Consider the following 18,877-nt stretch of genomic DNA (forward strand, 5'->3'; position numbering starts at 1 on the left):
ATATGTCTTTGAAAACTTGCTTTCAGTTTTCTTCACAAAAATGTGAAATATTTGGGGTTCTTTCATATTGTTAAATGAAAAATTGTGTGCATTTGGCTCCTTGAAGCAAATAGCCTTGAGAGATGGGCTTGCCTAGAAATTGACTACATTTTTGTGGGAGAATGGGTGAAAAGGGCAGTTTCCTGTGTTGCTGCCAAAAGGTCTGAACACTTTGTAGTAGCTGATGGCTAGAAAACAACTTCTGTGAGGCAAAGCAGGAACTCCAAATGGCTCTGGGTATGTGTGAGAAAATGCTGTTCTCATTCACTTGATTTTTAGGCTGCATAGAAAATTTATAAAGTGAATTTTAATCTCAGCTGCTTGAATGATGTGATGACTTATTTTGGGTAAAAGTCTGGAAGGTACATTTGAGTTAACACAAGTGGAAAATGATTTTTAAAAGCCAGCATTTACATTTGCTTTTATTATAAACGTATGCTTTGGTGTAATCTGTTTTCTGCACCTTAAAAGTGAAGGTAAAGCTTGGCGTTTAATGCATGTATTTTAGGGAATGAATTCTGTGGTTTTTTTATTTTTTATTTTTTATTTTTTTTTTTTAGTGTATTGATTAGAAGTGGGTACTATTTATTTTCTAAGTTCAGCTAGGTAATGTATTCTACTTTGTTTTAGTAGCATGTTAATAAGGTACATGTCTAACATGATCATTGCTTTTTATTATAAAGCATCGGTAATGTGCCAGGCCCAAGGCTGATGTCCTTACATTGGTTGTATCATTTGCATCTCTGGAAAGGGAGTTATTTCACAGAGATTGACATAGAAAATGGCTGGAGCTGGGCTGGAGGGTTCTGTCTATATATTCCTAATTATTTGAAAGTGGTTGCTATTCTGTATAATCATTTTGTAGAATAAAAATCTGTTTAAGAATATTCTTGTGGAATGAGTGTTAGATATTTGGAAATCAAACTTGGCTTTGAATTACTGTTAATGTTTTCCATAGGCCGTTAACTGGAGCTTCCACACCTAAGCATCAGTGTACTTAATCATTTCATATAATTTTGTGGTCTGAATCAGCAGTCGCTACCATGTACACATACTCAGTGTTAAATGCTCCAGACTTTGTTGGCCTTTAATTTGGTGTTTTTCTTCTGCTGAGGATAGCTGTTACCTTTTCATTAAAATGATGACAGTAGTTGGTTATGGCATAGCCTTTATTTTAGTACTTTGTCCTATTCATCCACATCAGTTTTTTTCTTCATTGTACATTTACTAGATAGCTTTAGCTCATAATCTGGCAGAGTGGTTCTCAAACTCTCGGTGCTGGTGGGCGGGTGATTCTCTAGGAGAGTTTGGCAGTGGGTGGAAACAGTTCTGGTTGCCCTGGCTCAAAGGCAGGCTACTGGTATCTAGTGTAGAGAGGCTAACAACCTACATGATGAGGCCAGCTCTTCACTGCAAAATGTCAGTACTGCGGTAGTTGAGAAGCTCATCTAGTGAGCATAGGCCTTGGGCTAAATCTAATTCCTTAGAAACTCTAACTTTATGAAATTTTTAAATAACAAAACAACTCAGTGGTAACTGTGCTTTTTTCTCTTTCTCTTAGAAATGAAGGAAAAGAATATCCATCTGTTTGTTCACCCCATTCTAGTCTCAATAACATATGTTGACCTCACATTCCTTTTTTTCACCTGTTTCCTGTCTTCATCACCTACCTCCAATTTAGAGGAAGTCACAGCTTCCACTAATATCTGACATTATTTTAGGCAAAAATTAATTGACAAAAGAGGAAAAGAGATTCTGACCAAAGGTGAGTTTTACCTAGTGTAGTATCGGAATTATATTGAGGATCAGGGAATGCAGTTGTGACTGATATGCACAAGTTGTGGGAATCTGAAAAGTGTATGTTAGTATTGTAAACTGAAAACTGAAATATAAGTGGGATGTTTAGAAAAATCTTAAACCACTCAGTCTAGTATTTATTAATTATCTACCCTCTTAGTAGAGGTTTTTGAATATCTTATCTTTTGAGTTTTGGTGCCTACTTTGTGATTTTGATTAAATGCCAAAGTTGAAAGGCACAACTTTTGCATGTGATGTCATTGCAAGTGTGGGGAGGGCGTGTCTACCTCATTTCTTTGTTCCCTTCATCATTGTAGCATGACTTGGTTTTATCCTACTTCATTCTTGTGCTTTTTTTTTTTTTTCCTTCTGTGTGTTTCTGGATGTAGTAGGTATTCCTCAGGATACAGGAAGTGGTACTCATGGGATCACTTCCTTTGTCCCTAACTAGGATGTGATGGACATGTATACCATTCCCTAAATGATGAGCAAGTGAATGGTGGAGAAGCAGCAGATACCTTAGTAATTTTACAGCTGAACAATGGAAAGTGCTTTGATAGATGATTGAAAGTCAGGCTGTGGGCAAAGGGCACTAAGTAAGCGAGGCAGGAATTACTACTTCAGCATGCTGTGGTTTGTGCTTGTGTACTTTTTTGATGCTAGAAGCCTGGAAGAGTAAAGCTAACAGGCCATGTTTGTAGATATACAAGAAGTGTTTGCTTTTCACCTGATCTTTCTCCAAATTAAAGTGTCATCTTGTTTTGAAGAGGACCAATTCATACACTCGAATATGATCCTGCCTATTTGTTGCATATAGATCTAAATCTAGAGTTCCCGTGTGTGTGTGTGTGTGATTTGTTTATCCCTAAAAGGAAGACTAGGGTTTCAGAGTCATGGAAATGGCCCTTGAAGTCCTGTAGTGACTGCATGATGGGGCTCCTTGTAGCCCCTTTGAATTTTGAGCCCGACTGTGTCTTGTCTCTTTGGGGAGTTAATGCTTCATTAGTCTTAACTTCTCCTGGCTTTTGAGTTTCAGAAAAACAGCTCTATTCTGCTCCAAGTTTGTTCTCTTAGGTGCATCATAGAGTCATCACTGGTGGCGTGAGTAGGAAACAAATACAACTCTATATCTGCGTTATTTTTGTTGTTGATTTACATGAAAACATTTGTTGGACACTTGTATTCAATCTAGAGATAACTCTTTCTTCCAGTGAAAGGCACACTGTCAGGTTCTGGTGCTTACTGAGTGTGGCCATGCCATTGGATTTGACCCTTGCGAATTGAGCATGCCTGATTGCACAGGTGTTTGGATGATTGAACAAATTATACTTGGACAATAAACTGTTATGCCTAACAGTGGTTAGAGAGGCAGAACAGTTACACATCAGCTACTTTGGTAAGAAAACGAAAATAAATATCACCAACATTTTCATAAAGGGAGGAGAGAACAGGACCTCTTTTGAGAGTAAATATTCTTCTGTTGTTTAATGGCCATGTGCCCTTGAACTTATTGAAACAGCCTTATACTAGAGCAGGAAACCCCCTCCCCATGGCAAGTTTTTTTATTTTTTATTTTGGGTAATAGAATGTGTTAGACAGAATATTAAATTTTCCCTTCTGGAGCTTGTCTTTAGTTTGGTTATAGCTGAGACCATAATGAACATCCAGTTCCATATTTTGAGTCTGAATTTGTTTTCCTTAGGTGCAGCCACAGAACGGATATATAGCAGAGTAGAAATATATGTTGATTAGGGAATTTTATACAATTTCTGGGGACCATTAAGGGACCTTTTAAGGTTTGTGGGTGTAGCCTGAATTTGAGAAAATTCACTCTGGTTATTTGTTCAGCTGCTTGGGTGCAAGTCTGAAGTCCAGCCAGAGTTAGATGTGACTGTAAAACAGCTGCTGTAGGACAGGCAGGGGAAAGGAGATGAGAAGTGATGGTGGTTTATGCAGTTCAGGGTGCTTCAGGAGTGGAAGAAAGGCAGTAGCAGAGGGTAGGTTGGGAGGGACACACGCTGCTCAGCTTCAAACAGTTGTTGGAGCTGGGGTTCAAATAGGACTGAGTTGAAAAGACAAAGATAATCAGAGGTTAGCTGTGTGAAAATGAGATAATGGCTGTTTATGGTCTAGGGCTGGATTTTTCAGGAAAATATTTGAGGGTCATGATCAGCACTGAAAAGAGTGAAATAGAATAAGCAACATGAGTGTTAGGGCTTCATCTAGCCTGTGAAGATCTTTTACATGAATTCAGAAAGGAAAGTTTCCCTTTGGTTGAGGAAAGAAAGAAGTGAGTGGGAAGAAAGAGGTGCCCCTTTTCCTGGCTGCTGTTGGCTGGCTGTGGGATTTGGTAGGTAGAAGGGCTAGAGGTAGATTTAGCGGGACTGCTTACATTTAGACTTTGGTCTTGATCGCAGTGGATCTCACATAGTCTGACTCTTTCCAGTAAAACTGGGGTGTTTACTCTGTATGTGTGAACTGGGTTGGGATGTAAATATTTTACTTGAGGTCACAGTTGGAAAAGTTTGAAAGCTTGGGGGTAAGACCATGGAAATGGGTCACTGAGGTGGTGGGAACAGGATCATTGGAGATTTGCTTTTTTTTTTTAAGTAAGAACACACAGTTCTCTGCTCTTGGCCTTACAGAAAAGATCAGGAATCTGGGTAGTAAACAAAAAGTGTTTAGATTTGGAATGCATTGTATCTTGTCACGTTTTGGGATTCAGGCTTCAACCACGGTCAGGTAAGCATGGCTGGGTGGTGGAGAGAGGTAGGACGCAGGTACTGGTTGACTTTCTGGCTCAGCACTTTGTCTCTCCAATTTCACTGTCCGATTGAAAGAAGTAGATTGGATAGAGCCATCTCTAAGTCCTGTGAATCTGTAAGCTACGCTGTCAGGAGATCAAACTTCAAGTGTGCTTTGGATCATAGGAAGAGTACTTTCTTCGTTACAGATTCCCCACAAAACCCATAATCGGCAGTAGGTAATAGAAAAAGGAACCAATCTTTAGAGAGCAGTGTGGGTAATAAAGCCATTTGAGGGATCGAGTAGACATTATCTTGGAAATTGCAAATAATGAGGCTTAGCTTCTTTGGGATCTTGTTTTAAAATTAGCGTCTGAGGTGACTTTAAAAACAGACATGTTTGGGCTTCGCTTGCCCATTTTGCTTTTGTTGTGAATTCTGAAATCTTGGTACTGGGCTATAGCAGTCAGGTGTTGGGAGGCTGGCTTGTGGGTCTGGAAGAGAGAGGGAAGGAAAGTAGGGAGATTTGGGAGTGGCACCCTGAGTGACTTGGGCAGAGGCTTGGGTTTTTCCACCCCTTTCACCTTTGCAATCCTCTGTTGGTCTCGAGGGGTGGCAGCTTGCTGGAGGTGCAGTGAGGGTAGAGATTCTTTGCTGTCTAGTGTGCATGGAGGGTGGTATGCAGGCCTTTCAAGAGCAGGTGTGTTCCCTTGGAACTCTTGTTTGTTTTCTTAGAAGTGTTAAAATGTATGATTTTCAAGTACTTTCAGGTGCATTACAGGTAATTGGATAACCTTAGATAGAATTAAGGATTTTAATACTCCATTAAAATGACTGTTTCTGTGGGGGAAAGTAATAATAATAATAGTAATAAAAAGGTATATGTTCTTATGCCATAGGTCATCATGCTGCTTGCATTATTTCGTGTCTGTAACAGCAGGTATTTTGTTTCTGTAGCCTCACCTTCATCTCATAGGTTGGGTACTGAGGCATATATATGCCGCATCATGTTTTGTTACCTTGGTTGCACTGTCCTTTGCACACTGCCGGTGTGGTGTTGGGGAGTGTCTATAGTCTGTTTCCAGAAAGCCCAAACATCAGGCTTTGGAAGTATAACTTACTGTGTATCAGAGACAGCCTGTAACTGGGCATGAAGAATTCATCCCTTTTAGAACTTCCAGGTATTGTTACATAAACCTTTACACGGCAAGGTTTGGTTTGTCAAGGATGGCCCTGAAGTGTTGGGCATTGTGTTCTACAAAAAGCTGAAAACTTACAGTAGAGGGCTTCCTAAGCTGAGAATCGAGTGTGCCTGTGAGGTTTTCTAGAGCCAGGAACGGAGTGTGTTTGTGTGACAGGGTGAGTGCTTTGGTGGGCTGAGAGATCCAAGCTGCAAGTTGCATTCCAGGGACTGTTCATAGCCAGGGTTGATAATGACATCACCCCCCCACAGGTGCCAAATTGTTCTCCTCTTTTTCCAATGTGGTCAGCCCATGGCTAAAAGACAGAAAAAGAAAAAGAAAAAAAAAAAACAAAAAACAAAACACATTTTAAGTACTACTGTGAGATTTTGTTGCAAAAGTTAGTTTGAAATCCAGTTTTGGGGAAGTGCAGTGGTAGAGGGATGACAATATAGTGCTTTTTGAAAACCTCACAGTTGCAGAAATTCCAGTTTGAGGTTACTTGCAGTCAATCACTCCCAAGGGGTTTTTATAAGGAGAGGTGGGGGTGAGGGTGGGGATCTCAGAGTCTATGAGAAAAGTGGCTGTGGAAAAACAAGAGTTGGGAGTTTTCCCCCTTAATTTAAGGCTGGGCTTGGTGTTTCTGAGAGAACTCTGATTTTTAGCTTATTTTGTAGAGGGAGAGCTGTGATTTAAAATGTCAGATTTGGATTCAAGAGATGGGGTCTTTTTAATGATTGACAGGTTTATTGATTATGACACAGAAAAGCATAAGTAATATCATTATTAACATTATGTTGTTTATATCATCGTACTCAACATCTATAACTTGTGGACTGCTTTGGTAAATGTAGGTTTGTGTGCACCTCGTGAATGGGCTGCCTGTGTTTGGCATTGATCTTTTTTTTTTTTTCTACTGACTGTTGTTTTGTATACACGCCATGCCAGATACTTTTAAAAATGTGTAATCTTAGAACTGGGACGCACTTTTAAAGTGTTATTAAATTTCCTCTCCCTTGATTTTATAGATGAAGATACTTAGTAAAGGGAAATTAAATGACATTCAAAATTACTATTCCTTTCAAAACTAAAGTTAGAACTGATTCTAGTATACGTTTAACTACAGCATTCTGGTTGTTATGCTTTATTTACTGGGGAGAATTTGTGAAATGCTTTTGTCTTTAAGATAAATTAGAGATCATTGATCCAGAGGATTGCCCATCTAGCTATAACTTTGAGGACAAAAAATGAAAAACTAAACACAACTGTTGAGTTAATTTGGCCCAGTGACTGGGAGAAGTTCGAAAATCATTTCATGATATGGTTGCATTGTTGCTGTTTTAGAGTTTATTTAGTGTGAACCTGAAGAGGGTATGGGTTAAAAATGTGTTTTACATTTAGCATAAGCATATTTAAAGTTTTTCTTTTCGCCATATTAAAACAGATAAATTCTTTAAAGTGCTACCCTCCCAATGATTTTGCCAAATTAATTCTTGGTTCATATACCAAATTTCTTGTACTCCAGAATGTATTTATTTGCTTCACTTTACTGAATTCCTACAGGAATTTGTAGCCTTATCATTTTGCAATTTGTTCCTCTGCCATTGCTCACACAAGTCTTAGGATATTTATTCTGTTGTTGTCTTGGAATTTGACTCATTTATTGACTTTGCAAGGTTTCCACCTAAAGGATAGGATGTTATCCTATCATATCCTTTTTTCTCTCCCATTCACTTTCTTTTGACTCCATAGTACTAGCAGAGTACCTTGAAGGCTCTCTATTTGTTGCCATGGTATAGTATTAAAAATGTTTTGAATACATTTGGGGGAAATTAGGGAAGTTAGTCTTACAAGTTTATAGTCATGCCGACATGAGCAAGTCTGGCATGATTTGCATGCTTGTTTCGGCAACAGGTAGATATCCTTTCAGAGGCAGTCATTGTGGCCTCAGACTTACCTTCATCTCTGCTGGACCTTGAACTAAATCTAGAAGAAACTAAACATGACTGCTGAAGTAACTTTGGTGAGATGTGAGGAATTTCTGAAAAATAGGTGATGGAGAATCGTGTTTTTTTCCTTAGGAAAATCCCTGCACAGGAAATTTTTAGAATATTACATTCTGCAGCCTGGAGACTTACCACATTATATATTGCTCGGCTTTGATTATTTTGAGAGAAAGAATTAAAGCTGGAGTGGGAGGAAATGTACTGTTAAAAATATAGGAAATAGGGAGTAGAGAAGGAAATCATTGCTAGAATCTATTTGTAGATAGGGAAAGAAGAAAAAGAATGAGAAGAGATGGAGAAATAAGCAGGATAGGTAGCCAGATACTAGGGTGGAGACTAGATCTGAATGTTATTTGGCAATGCTGATTATGCTTTTGGTTCTTTTCCAGAGGTTTTGAAGTAATTAGGATGGGTGGGGAAACACCACTATAGATGACAGCTTAAGTGTTGGAAAAATAGGACAGCAATTGGCCCCAGTGGCTAGACAGAGTAGGAAGAATCAGTATGGAAAAGAATTTCTTTTTCTGTGGCGGTACTTTGCACATCTTATAAGTACTGTACTTAAGTTTTTTTTTGGTTGTACCGAAGAGTTGTTCAGTGTACTGTGAAGTATTTCCTTTTCGATCAACTTTTTCCCTGTGGCAACATCAGAATATAGAACATGTGACTGATTCCTGAGTTGCACAGAAAAGAGCCCTGTGACTTTATAGACCAGGCATACTTGTGTAATGTGTGTATGCACACAGATGTGCTCTTAAGCATGGAGTTACAAAGTACTTGCGCAAAATATTTGTGTTACTATAATGCGATCTAAATTCTCTTGAGTAGTCTTTCTTATAAACTATATTTAGATAATAATGGATATGTGCACTCTCAAACTTATCTGGGATTATTTTCCATCTGTTTGACTCTGCAGAAAAAAATTGGAAATTAATTTTATGATCAAAAAGAAACTGTCTTCTAAAGATAATTTGTTTATCTTTGGATTGTAGTATCATTTGTATTATTTCCTGATCCAGGACTGAGCCACCTCTGATTTAAGCACTAGGGCTGAATTGTGTCAGCACTGCTACTTAGGGGGTTTACCCTAATCCAGATGTCCTTGGATCCTATGCTGGCAGGAGCAAGGTGGTAGTGGTGACTGTAGGCCCTTGCCGCATGTGTGAATTCTGAGGAGCTCAGTGAGTACCCCATCATTCTGTTGCTGAACAATGTGTGTTGGTATTTTTCTTGGAATGTTGTATTTTGCTAGCTTGGGAGGTAGTGGCATTTCCTTTTTTTATGGTGTCATTCTGGAACAGAATGGGTATCTGTGAGTTCTGTTTCACAGGATGCCATTATTCTGTATCTGTCGAGATGGTGATATCCAAAGCTGGTGGAGACACTGTGCAGATTTGGCTTTTAGGTAGTAGGATGGGCCAGGTTTCTGGGATGACAAGCTTGCTTTTTATTTGATGATATGTTCGTGATACAAAAGTTGTATTAGGGAGAGTTCCAGAGGAATAAAATGCTAGTGGATTCCTTGTCTTGTGCTTCAGGTATGGTAGCCACCAGTGGCTGCCTTCTTGGATAGGCACCCCTCACTTCTCTACTAGGTCAGTGTTGTTGTTTTTGCTGTATTGCAACACTAACCAGAACAACAGGAGGAGAGAGGCCTCCCCTGCCTGCTCTGATACATGTGCTGATGAGTGATAGGTAATGTCTGTGACTTTAAAAAACAGCTGCTGTTCTACACTTTAATTTTACTTTCCTCAGTAGGATTTAGGAAGCTCGACAGTGTGTGAGGTATACTGGGGAAAGAGGGTCCCAAGAGGAAGTGTGTTAGGAAGAAGCTCCATGTAGGAAAATACTGAGGAGCAAGTTCATCCAGACACATTTGCTCATCATCTAGTTGGCTTAACATGTCAGTGCAGAGGAGGAGTACCACAAACAGCTCTCTGGCCAGGAGAACATTTCTTCCATTTCTCAGGATATTTTAGAAAACTGATCTCTTGGTTACTTAGCTCAGTTTAAAATCTCTTAGATTCTCTTAGTCTATGAAATAAAAGAGTTGGATAAGTTATTTTTTCATTTTCCCAGATCTAAAATTAATGTGATTCAGAATAATTATATATGTTAAAATATATTAATCTAGAACTTATTTCAGAGCCATTTCTAGTTTCTTCAACTTTTCTTGGAATTTAGTATCTTTTTGCATAATGACTTGTTAGGTCATATTTAACCCTGAGAAGCATTCATGCAGGGTGAAGATAGTAAATCTCACACTCCTTAACACTGTCTTAATGTGAATCTTAAAGGATGACATGCAATTTTGTGTTGTAAATGTGATAAATAGTGTTTGTTCCATTAGAATGCTGCTTACTAGTGCAATAACTTCCTTAAATCATTAAAGTGATTATCTTGGATACTAAAAAACTAAGATTATGATGCCCAAAATCTTTTGAAAATACAGGTGCTCTGGCTTTCTTTTCATGAACTCATTTCTTTCACAAGGGTATGCTAGTTGCTATGAAGGCTACAGAGATGGCTAAGACAGACTTGTTTTATCAGCTTGGCAGACTAAGTACATGGGGCCCATCATCAGAACAACACTGAGCTCTGAAAAGCAGGCAGGGATCTAGAGAAGGGACTATGACATCGAGCTGGGGGTGGCAAGGAATCTTTGACAAGATCAGAGTCCAGTAACTACACTTTACCTGGTGGTGATGGTGGCATTTCTGCTCCATGGGCTGCATTTTGAGAAGAGGCCTAGAGATTTGTGGTTTGGTTTCTGTCCTCAATGATAGCTTTTATCCTGGGCAGAACTGAGCAGCAGCTGGAAAGCAGAGCCATTTCAAGTGAAGAGTTTGGGGTTTCTGTATCAGTAGAGTCACTGACGTTTTCCAAATGGGTGAGTGATGAGATCAGAACCAGAGTGAAGAAGTTTAGTTGGGGAATAGTGTTCTGGGAGGATTCATGTATGTAATGCATCTTAATTCTTTCCACTTCCCCTTCTCTTCCCCTACTTTCCTTCTCCCTCCATATCATGGTCCCCTTCTCCTTTGCAAAACCAAAGACATTTCTTAAGCTACTCTCTTGAATTTAATTACTTGGTTGATTAAGAGTGAATAAATCCCGATTTCCTCTCCACTACAGTTCATTAGCTTTTAGTTTTTTTTGCATGCTGTTTTAGGAAGATGTTCTTGTCCCATTTTTGAGAATATTCTGGCTTTAATCCATATTAACATTATTTGATGTGGTAGTCTTGAAAGTCAAAGATACCTTGGAAAATTAGAATCTCAGCCAGGTGTGGAGGTGCATGCCTGTAATCCTAGCACTTGGAAGACTGAGGCAGGAGGATCACTGTGAGTTGGAGGACAGCCTGGGATACAAAGTGAGTTCAAGGCCAGCCTGGACTGCAGAATAAGACCCTTCCCTGCCCCGGAAAAAATAATAAAATCTTATAGCTGGTAAATATAGGACTTGGAACTGAAATTCAGCTCTGCCTTGTGGTAAATCACCTTGTACCTCTGAGTTTCAGTTTCTTTATCTGTAAAATGGAGGCTCAGACAGCACATTTCTGAATGGGCATGAGAAATTAAATGCTTATAATACTGTCATAGCTAGTTTATTAACTATCTTTTAAGCAACAGGTTACAGAAATACAGTGCCTATAAATCGAAAATTTTTAATTCAGTTGCTGAGCTAATTGTTACAATGTTTGAATTTTTTCTTAAAATCTTTCTTTGCGTATTTAATGCTCAAAATTATTTGATTTTTAGAAGACATTAAGCACTGTTTTACATGTTAATGAGTTAAATTTGTTTCCTCAATAGATTCTAATTTTTCTTTACAGACTTTCTACACGTATAGTTCTGTTAATTTTTACTGAATTTCTTCTCTGAAATGCATTAGCTGTGTAGTGTTTTAGTAGAAACATTGTTCTCTTTGTTAGGGCTTAAAGAAGTGCCTTTGTCACTCTTTGAGACATTCTGCAGATGTCATTTTGCAGCTCTGAGAACCATGTCCCTGTCCTTGTGCTGTGTGAAATTGTGCATGTATTGTTTGGTATTTTAATGAAGTTGTAGAGAAAAGTTGACAGTAGTGCTAGTCATATGATTAAACGAAGAAAGACCATCTTGATCTTAAAGTAGATACGCGTTCCCTGTGTGGTCTAAAAGTGGATCCCATCTGCCATTTATATGAGACCATAGATGCTTGATGCTGAAAATTGACTAACCGCATAGGAAACTGTTAAAACAACTTATGAGCAGGAACTCTACGCCTTTTGTTGATGGATATTGTGTTTTAAAAATCTCTTAATTTACATGTTCTCAATAGCATTTTAAGTGGCAAGTTGCACTGTAATTCGCTAAGTGACTTTAATCCTTGTATTAAGAAGAAGTAGGGGTAAAAGTCTGTTGGGAAATTGCCCTGATAAATCCAGGAAATTCCTTTCATTCTTTTAAATCCAGTTAAAATCTAACTTAAAACATGTAACAATGTCTGAAAGCATGTGCTTGTTAGAGTCTAGTGATTTCTTATACGTAGTGCCAAGCTTAGGGAGCAGTGATATGAATGTACCTCTCTGTTACAGGAAAATCTAGACTACTTGGAAAAGTACCAGTTATTAAAAATTTGTTGGGACGTTGTCATCTTGTTTTATGCTGCCTCAAATTGCAAAGCAGGAGTAAAGAAATAAAGGGGGATGAAACTGTACGTAAGGGACTTTGGATTTCTTAAGTATAGAACAATATGTGGTAAGTGCAGAAAACTTGGTAACATAAAAGATGAGGTAAAATTTCTTGGTATCCATATTTAAGGAATAAGTAAACACCGTTTCCTTTTTGGTTGTGCATTTCCAGGTTTTAATCTGGATCTGTACACATGGTTAAAACAACATTAACCATTTAAACCTGCTTATTTTTCCATTGGCAAAATAAGTTGAATGTGTTTTCATTAATTATTAATGTAGAGGAGCTTACTTTTGGGAATTTTAGCCCATAGGGCAGTCGTTCATTAGACGGAATGTTTAAAAGTTCACCATTAGTAGAAAGTGTGTCTGTTTATTGGCCACAGGTATGGATCAGAAAGAAACAGGCTGATCAGTTTGAATGTTTTGCAGAATTATAAAAATGTAGCAAGTCTTTGTTTTTGAAATAAAGATCTTATCTAGTAAGTCTTGACCCTGCCTAAAGAGCTGGCTGAATGCTTTCCAACAAGAGCTGATTCTGTTGGAACCTAGGCCTTGTCATCTGGGCAGAGGTACACAAAAGTTACAGTGTTTATATGTCTGGGCATCAGCTGGGCTAGTTTTATATGATTGCAAGCCCTATGTCATGCATTCCATCTGTTTCTTTTAAAGACCAATACACAATCAGTACAGGACAGATACTGTTACAATAAACTTGAGGGCAAAAACAAACTCACTCTTTATATAGATGTTCTTCTATAGATGTTCTTCTATAACCAGAGGTGTAAGTGGAAGGAAGTCTACTAGGAGACTGGTGGATTCTGGGGTCAGTCCTTTTGTATAGATGAGAAAATGTGCCTCAGACCCTCTTACTACTACCTTGGAGCACAATGAGAAGAATATTTATATTTGATACACAGAAAATAGAACAGAAAGAGTAAATTTCTCTATCTAGTTAAAGTTGTGCAATTTTGCTAATCATTCAGTATGTATTGGATTGATATGTTCTGGTAGGGTTAACCAAGAATGGTTAACCAGAGAACAGTGGGAAGAGATAAGAAGGATTGGAAAGAAGGAGGATATCAGATTGTTCCAAGTTATATCTATACCCAAACTGATTGAGTAGAACTACTGAAACTCATTAGACCGGGTTTGACTGGGGAGAGGATCACCCAGATCGGGCAGAAAGGGAAGTTAAGGTTTTTATGAGGGCTGCATGTCATCCTTTTTAGTCTGGCGTGTATGTGTACACACACAGTTTTTGTCTGGCATGTCTATATACACACAGGCACATACTTTTAGTCTGGTATGTGTACTCACATACTAATCTGATACGTGTGTATACACACATGCACCCACACTTTTAGTCTGGTATGTATGTATTGCACACACTTTTCTGGATGTTTAAGTATAATATGTAAACTCATAGATCCTTTTAGTGCAGTTATCAGATTGTCATACTGCTGTTTCCATAGCTGTAACACAGTCCCTTTTACCTGAGGAAGAGCGTTCAGAGTGCTCTTGAGCTGCTGCATTGAAAGGCAATGTCTTATCTCATAGGATACAGACTGTAGGTGCTGTTCCTTCTTACTGTTCACTGTCGGTGGTGAGCCCCATAGTTAGGTCTCTCCCAGGGCGTACTCTGCCCTGTTGTTCCTCTTGTGTGGTGCATTACATTCTGTAGGAGCCAATTGTGTTGTTCATGGGTCGACAGGTAGGCAGGTGACAGCAGTGATTGCTTGGGCCTCAGCTTGTCCCCTGGGATTCCTGATTAGCCACCTTGCCTGTGGGAAGTTTTCCTTCACCTACCACGTTGCGTCTTAGGGCCATCTTGGAAATAGGCTGCCTTACTGTGAGCCCATTTTAGTCTATCTGACAGTCACATTCTTGACATCTTGTTTACTCTGCTTATGCATTTGGCAGAGATTCTGCTGGATTGGTTTGCCATTTACCAGATTGTCCTTTTGCAATCTTGTGACTTGTGAGTGTGTATATTATAAACTCACAGATAATTCTACTGGGTTCCTCTCAAACACAAGATTCATTTTGGATATTTTGGTGGCCTAAAAATCAGTAACAAAGCTGTTGTTTGATCATATACAGTATTATTTTTAATATTATGGAAGCTTGGGGTAGCTCCCTCCTACCCACAAGAGTAGACATGGCAAGTGAACAATCTAGACTTAAAATGAAAATCAGTGTTAATACTCACTGAAATATGAAGATGCCATCTCATTTTGAAGGAAATGGGATCGTTAGAGTTAAGGGGGTTTGAGAAGTAGGAAAGAGAAGCAGAAAACAGAGCACAAAGCTGGATTGGAGCCAGTTTGTACTAAACCCAGGGTTACTATGATGAGTTTGATTTTCATCTTGTAGGCCCTACAAGAGTCACAGGAGACTTCAAAATTATTAATGCTGTAGTGCTAAAGATTGAACCTGGGGTTTAAGCATAGTAGGCTGGTATTTACCACTGAACTACACCCAGCCCTATTATTTTTTGAAGAAAATGTTTCAGGGTGGGGATTCACAGATGAGTAAGAAGACTGAGCTGTTAAATTCGTAAGTCAAACAAACTAGAAATTCCAAATGGTAATGTTAGAGGTAGACATACATATAAGAAAGGACAACAAAATGAGCCTAGATGGACAGAAAGGAATGATACCTACACTGGGTCTTATTTTTAAAATGGGATTTAGTGTAGTAACAGTTACTAGTCAGTTAGGAGCAATCCATCCATTCATTCCTTCATTCATTCCTTTGACTACCCAGTCTATGCCAGGCACTGTTTTAAGTTGTAGGGGATGTGAACATAGGATTGCAGTCTTTGACCCTGATTGTTTACTTGGAGATGCAGCCAGTCATACCAGCAATGTAGTGGTAAGACAGATGTGCTGGACCTGGAAATTGTTCTACCAAGCTGTGGATACATACTTTTTTTTACTGAATCATTTTGTTTAATAGTTAATGGAATTTTATTGTTTATCAAACATTGTGGGTATAAAACCATTTGTGAATCATCCTCTTGATAGTTGTTGAAGAAATATTTGTTGAAAGAATGTATCATTTGTGTAAGAGAGATTTTGGTTTTAATTCAAAAGAGCATTTGTATTATTTGCTATTGGCTGTCCCTTCATGGAAAGGATACTTTTCTTTTTTCAACTGAAACTTCCAGGAAGTATCATTCTCCCAGGATTTCTGTCCAAGCATTTTCCTGAAGCCTGTGGGTGGGTGTGTGTTTAAATCCAAGAGAAACAAATTATAACTGTGGAATGTGAACTTTTCATAGTATTCTCAAAGTTTGAAAAATATTTTTATGGCTCTCTTTACAAAAGACTAAATCTTTCTGAAGAGAAATAAAGCAAAGATAATATGTGAAGCATATATGCATCTTGATATTGTTTTACCTTTCTAAGCATACTACTTCAAAATGTTAGTTGAGCATTTTTGGCTATGATTTTAAACCTTACAAACTGTTAGAAAGAAAATACATACATAGGAGTTGAGTTGTAAGTTCAAATAATATCGGCTATTGTTACTTTAAAGAATGTGGATATTTTGGGAGTCAAAGAACAGAAATACTGAAGTGTTAAGAGTTATGAAGGTAAGCAAAAATGAGAATGCTCAGTTAGCATTCTCTTACATAAAACATGAATTAGACATGTATTTTAATAAGCCTCTTAGCTTATTAAAACACAGCTGGAAACGAGTGAAGGCTCTATAGACTATATATAAAGACTGTATAAGTGTGTACTTGCTATACTATATCCACTAACACTTTTCTCTAATTGATCAGCATTGTATTTTGTGGAGATGTGGAAGACAGCCATGTGTTACTTGGTAGATGGTGGAGGTGGAAATAAGGGTAGAGGAGGAGTGCCATCGCAATAAATCAGCATGGGTCAGGCTCAAAGCCATTGGTGTTTTCAAAACGTGAACTTGAACCCAGGTTATACTGTATGACCCAAATTTTCTTCAATAATTGCTTAAGTTGTAGGGCATTGAATCCATGTTCTAAGCGTAGTATACAAATCACATTTTACAGGATGTGTGTACTTTTGTAGAGATCTTTTGTTCATTGTGTTAAACAAAACACCTAATTTCTGCTGTTCACGGACTTCTCTTTGGTTTAATTATCACAATTCTGTATGCCATAATTTGCTTGTATGACATTTCTCTTGTTCTCAGTCCTTGACTTTAGATTTCTTGTACATTGAATAGAATTGGGTTCTTTTACTCAGACAGTTGCTTCATTTTGATTGGTGCCTATTTATATTTAATGTAATCATTAGTATAGTTGGCTGCCACCTTGCTATTTGTTTTCTGTCTCTCACCTGTTCTTTCTTGTTTTTCTTTCTGTATCATATTTCCTATAGATACTTCTTTTGAGATAGGGTCTTGCTCTGTAGTAGAGTGGCCTGGAACTCCCCATGTAGCCACAAGTTGGAACTCCCTATGTAGCCACGGGTGGCCTCAAATTTATGATCTTCCTCCCTCACCCTCTCAAGTACTGGATTATAGGCATGAGCCAGCATGTCCAGCTTCTTCTAGCTCAGTAAGTATGAACATTTTAGAGCTTTCAATGATACAAACACTTTGGCATAGCACAGGTGCTGTAGGTTTGCCACTACTGCTCTCGATTAATTGAGTATTTTTCTCTGGTTGCATTTTGTTTCCACTCTTGTGTTACTAGTTATGCCTTTTTGTTTCATTGATAATCAATCTAAATTGAACACATTAACTTGCCCCCAAACTTCCTATTCCTCCTTTGTTAACTATTTCAGTGGATGACTTTACTGTTCAAGTTCTTTATCTTTTTCTCTCTCCCCCTAACTCTCATATATCTTTAACCATGTATTTTGTTACCACTCAGGGTCTCTTGAAGTTTTCTACTTTATTCCACTGACATCTTCCCTACTCAGATTATACCATTTATACAAAGATGAGCTTTCAATAGTTTCGATGCCCACCCTGCCAAGCTGAGGATTGAACCCAAGACCTTCTCATTGAGCTGTATTGCCCCCGCTCTTTTTTTTTTTAACTTTTGAGACAGCATCTCTTACCATTGCCTAGCCTAGGGCTTGAATTTGTGATCTTTTTGCCTTGGCCTCCTAGAGTGCTGGGATTACAGGCATGTACCACCAAGCCTGGGTTGCATGGTTCAGTTTCAACTTTGGTAGCCATAGACATGCAAATCCCAACATTGATAAGGAATTTAAACTTTCACTCTGGTCTTTTGAAAAACAGAAGAAGTTTCATTATAACATCAAAATGTAAAAGAACTTCCTCACTATATTTTCTGATTCTTCCTCAAAAAAATATAGGACAGCCTTCAGACTCTCTTTGTTAAACCTGCCCTTCCCCACAAATAAATGTCAACTCTGTTCCAGCGTGAATCTTGCCTGTATTTTTATTTTTTTAAAGCAGCTATTCGTTTCTTTTCTACACACTTGGCCTGTTACTCAGTAAGTCAGTCAAGATTGAAATTATAAAGGCTTAATTCTCTGCAGAGTGAGGGACCATGAGCTGTGACTACCCATTTATTAACTTTTATTTTAAGCACTGTGTTGCTCTGTAGAGTTGTAACTCTTGGGGAAGGAAGACCAGCACAGAGAGGACTGGGAGAGGAGAGGTTGCTCGGCAGAGTAAGTATTCTCTAGAGACTAAAGATGCTGACTGTCTTTTCATGCATAATTGGATACTAATATATTCTTATTTGAAGAAATACCTGTCTTTTGCCCAGGTTTTAATTAACATTTTGTTGAATTTCAGGAGTTCTATGTTTAAGATATTTAGATCTTTGTCAGATACAGTTTGTAAATATTTTTCTATTCTTTCAATTTCCTTTTTTCAACAAAACATGGTCCTTTACTTAACAGAAAACATTTTTTGGTGAAGTCCAGATGATTCATTTTTTTCCTTTCACGCTTTTGCTTTGGTGACACTTAAAACCACAGTGCCTAATCAAAATCGTGAAATTATACCCTTCCTTCTTTCTATGAGTTTCATACATTTTTGCTCTTACGTTTATAACTTCGGTCCATTTCAAGTTATTTTTGTCTATAATGTGTGATAAAGTTTTAAAATCTTTTTTTTTTTTTTTGCACGTGGATATCTAGTTATTCTAGTACCATTTGTTGAAAAGGCTATTTTTTTCCCATTGAATAGAACTGGTACCCTATTTCTGGACTCTTAGTTCTTTTCTGTCAGTTTGTGTGTATTTCCATACTATTTTCATTACTCTAACATCGTAGTAAGTTTTAGCATTAGGAACTGTGAATTTTCTCCCTTTATTTTTCTGTTTCAAGGTTAGTTTGGCCATTTAGGATCTGCTGGAATTCTGTGAGTTTCTGTATTACTTTGCCCACTTCTGCACAATAGAAAAAGCAGTTGGGATCTTGATATGCAATCTTAACACTATTAAATATTTGAATTCATGAA

The 18,877-nt window shown here is 38.1% G+C and overlaps 1 protein-coding gene across 4 annotated transcripts in view; it reads left to right on the top strand.

The window, feature by feature from the left end:
- Epb41l2 (erythrocyte membrane protein band 4.1 like 2) overlaps nucleotides 1–18,877 on the top strand; it is a 181,447-nt gene that overhangs the window by 44,379 nt on the left and 118,191 nt on the right. Inside the window, exon 1 of one of the 4 annotated variants that reach the window (XM_063233490.1) lies at nucleotides 8,814–8,948. The exons of 2 other annotated variants lie outside the window; for them this stretch is intronic. The gene's annotated coding sequence lies outside the window, so the exon portion shown is untranslated. Of the gene's footprint in view, nucleotides 1–8,813; nucleotides 8,949–17,964; nucleotides 18,082–18,877 lie in introns of those variants that run through there. One more of the 4 variants, XM_023564519.2, reaches the window with a different exon arrangement.

Source organism: Cavia porcellus, unplaced genomic scaffold (genome assembly GCF_034190915.1).
Source record: "Cavia porcellus strain 051 isolate PalLab524CR breed Dunkin Hartley unplaced genomic scaffold, mCavPor4.1 scaffold_22, whole genome shotgun sequence".
Taxonomy (NCBI): Eukaryota; Metazoa; Chordata; class Mammalia; order Rodentia; family Caviidae; genus Cavia; species Cavia porcellus.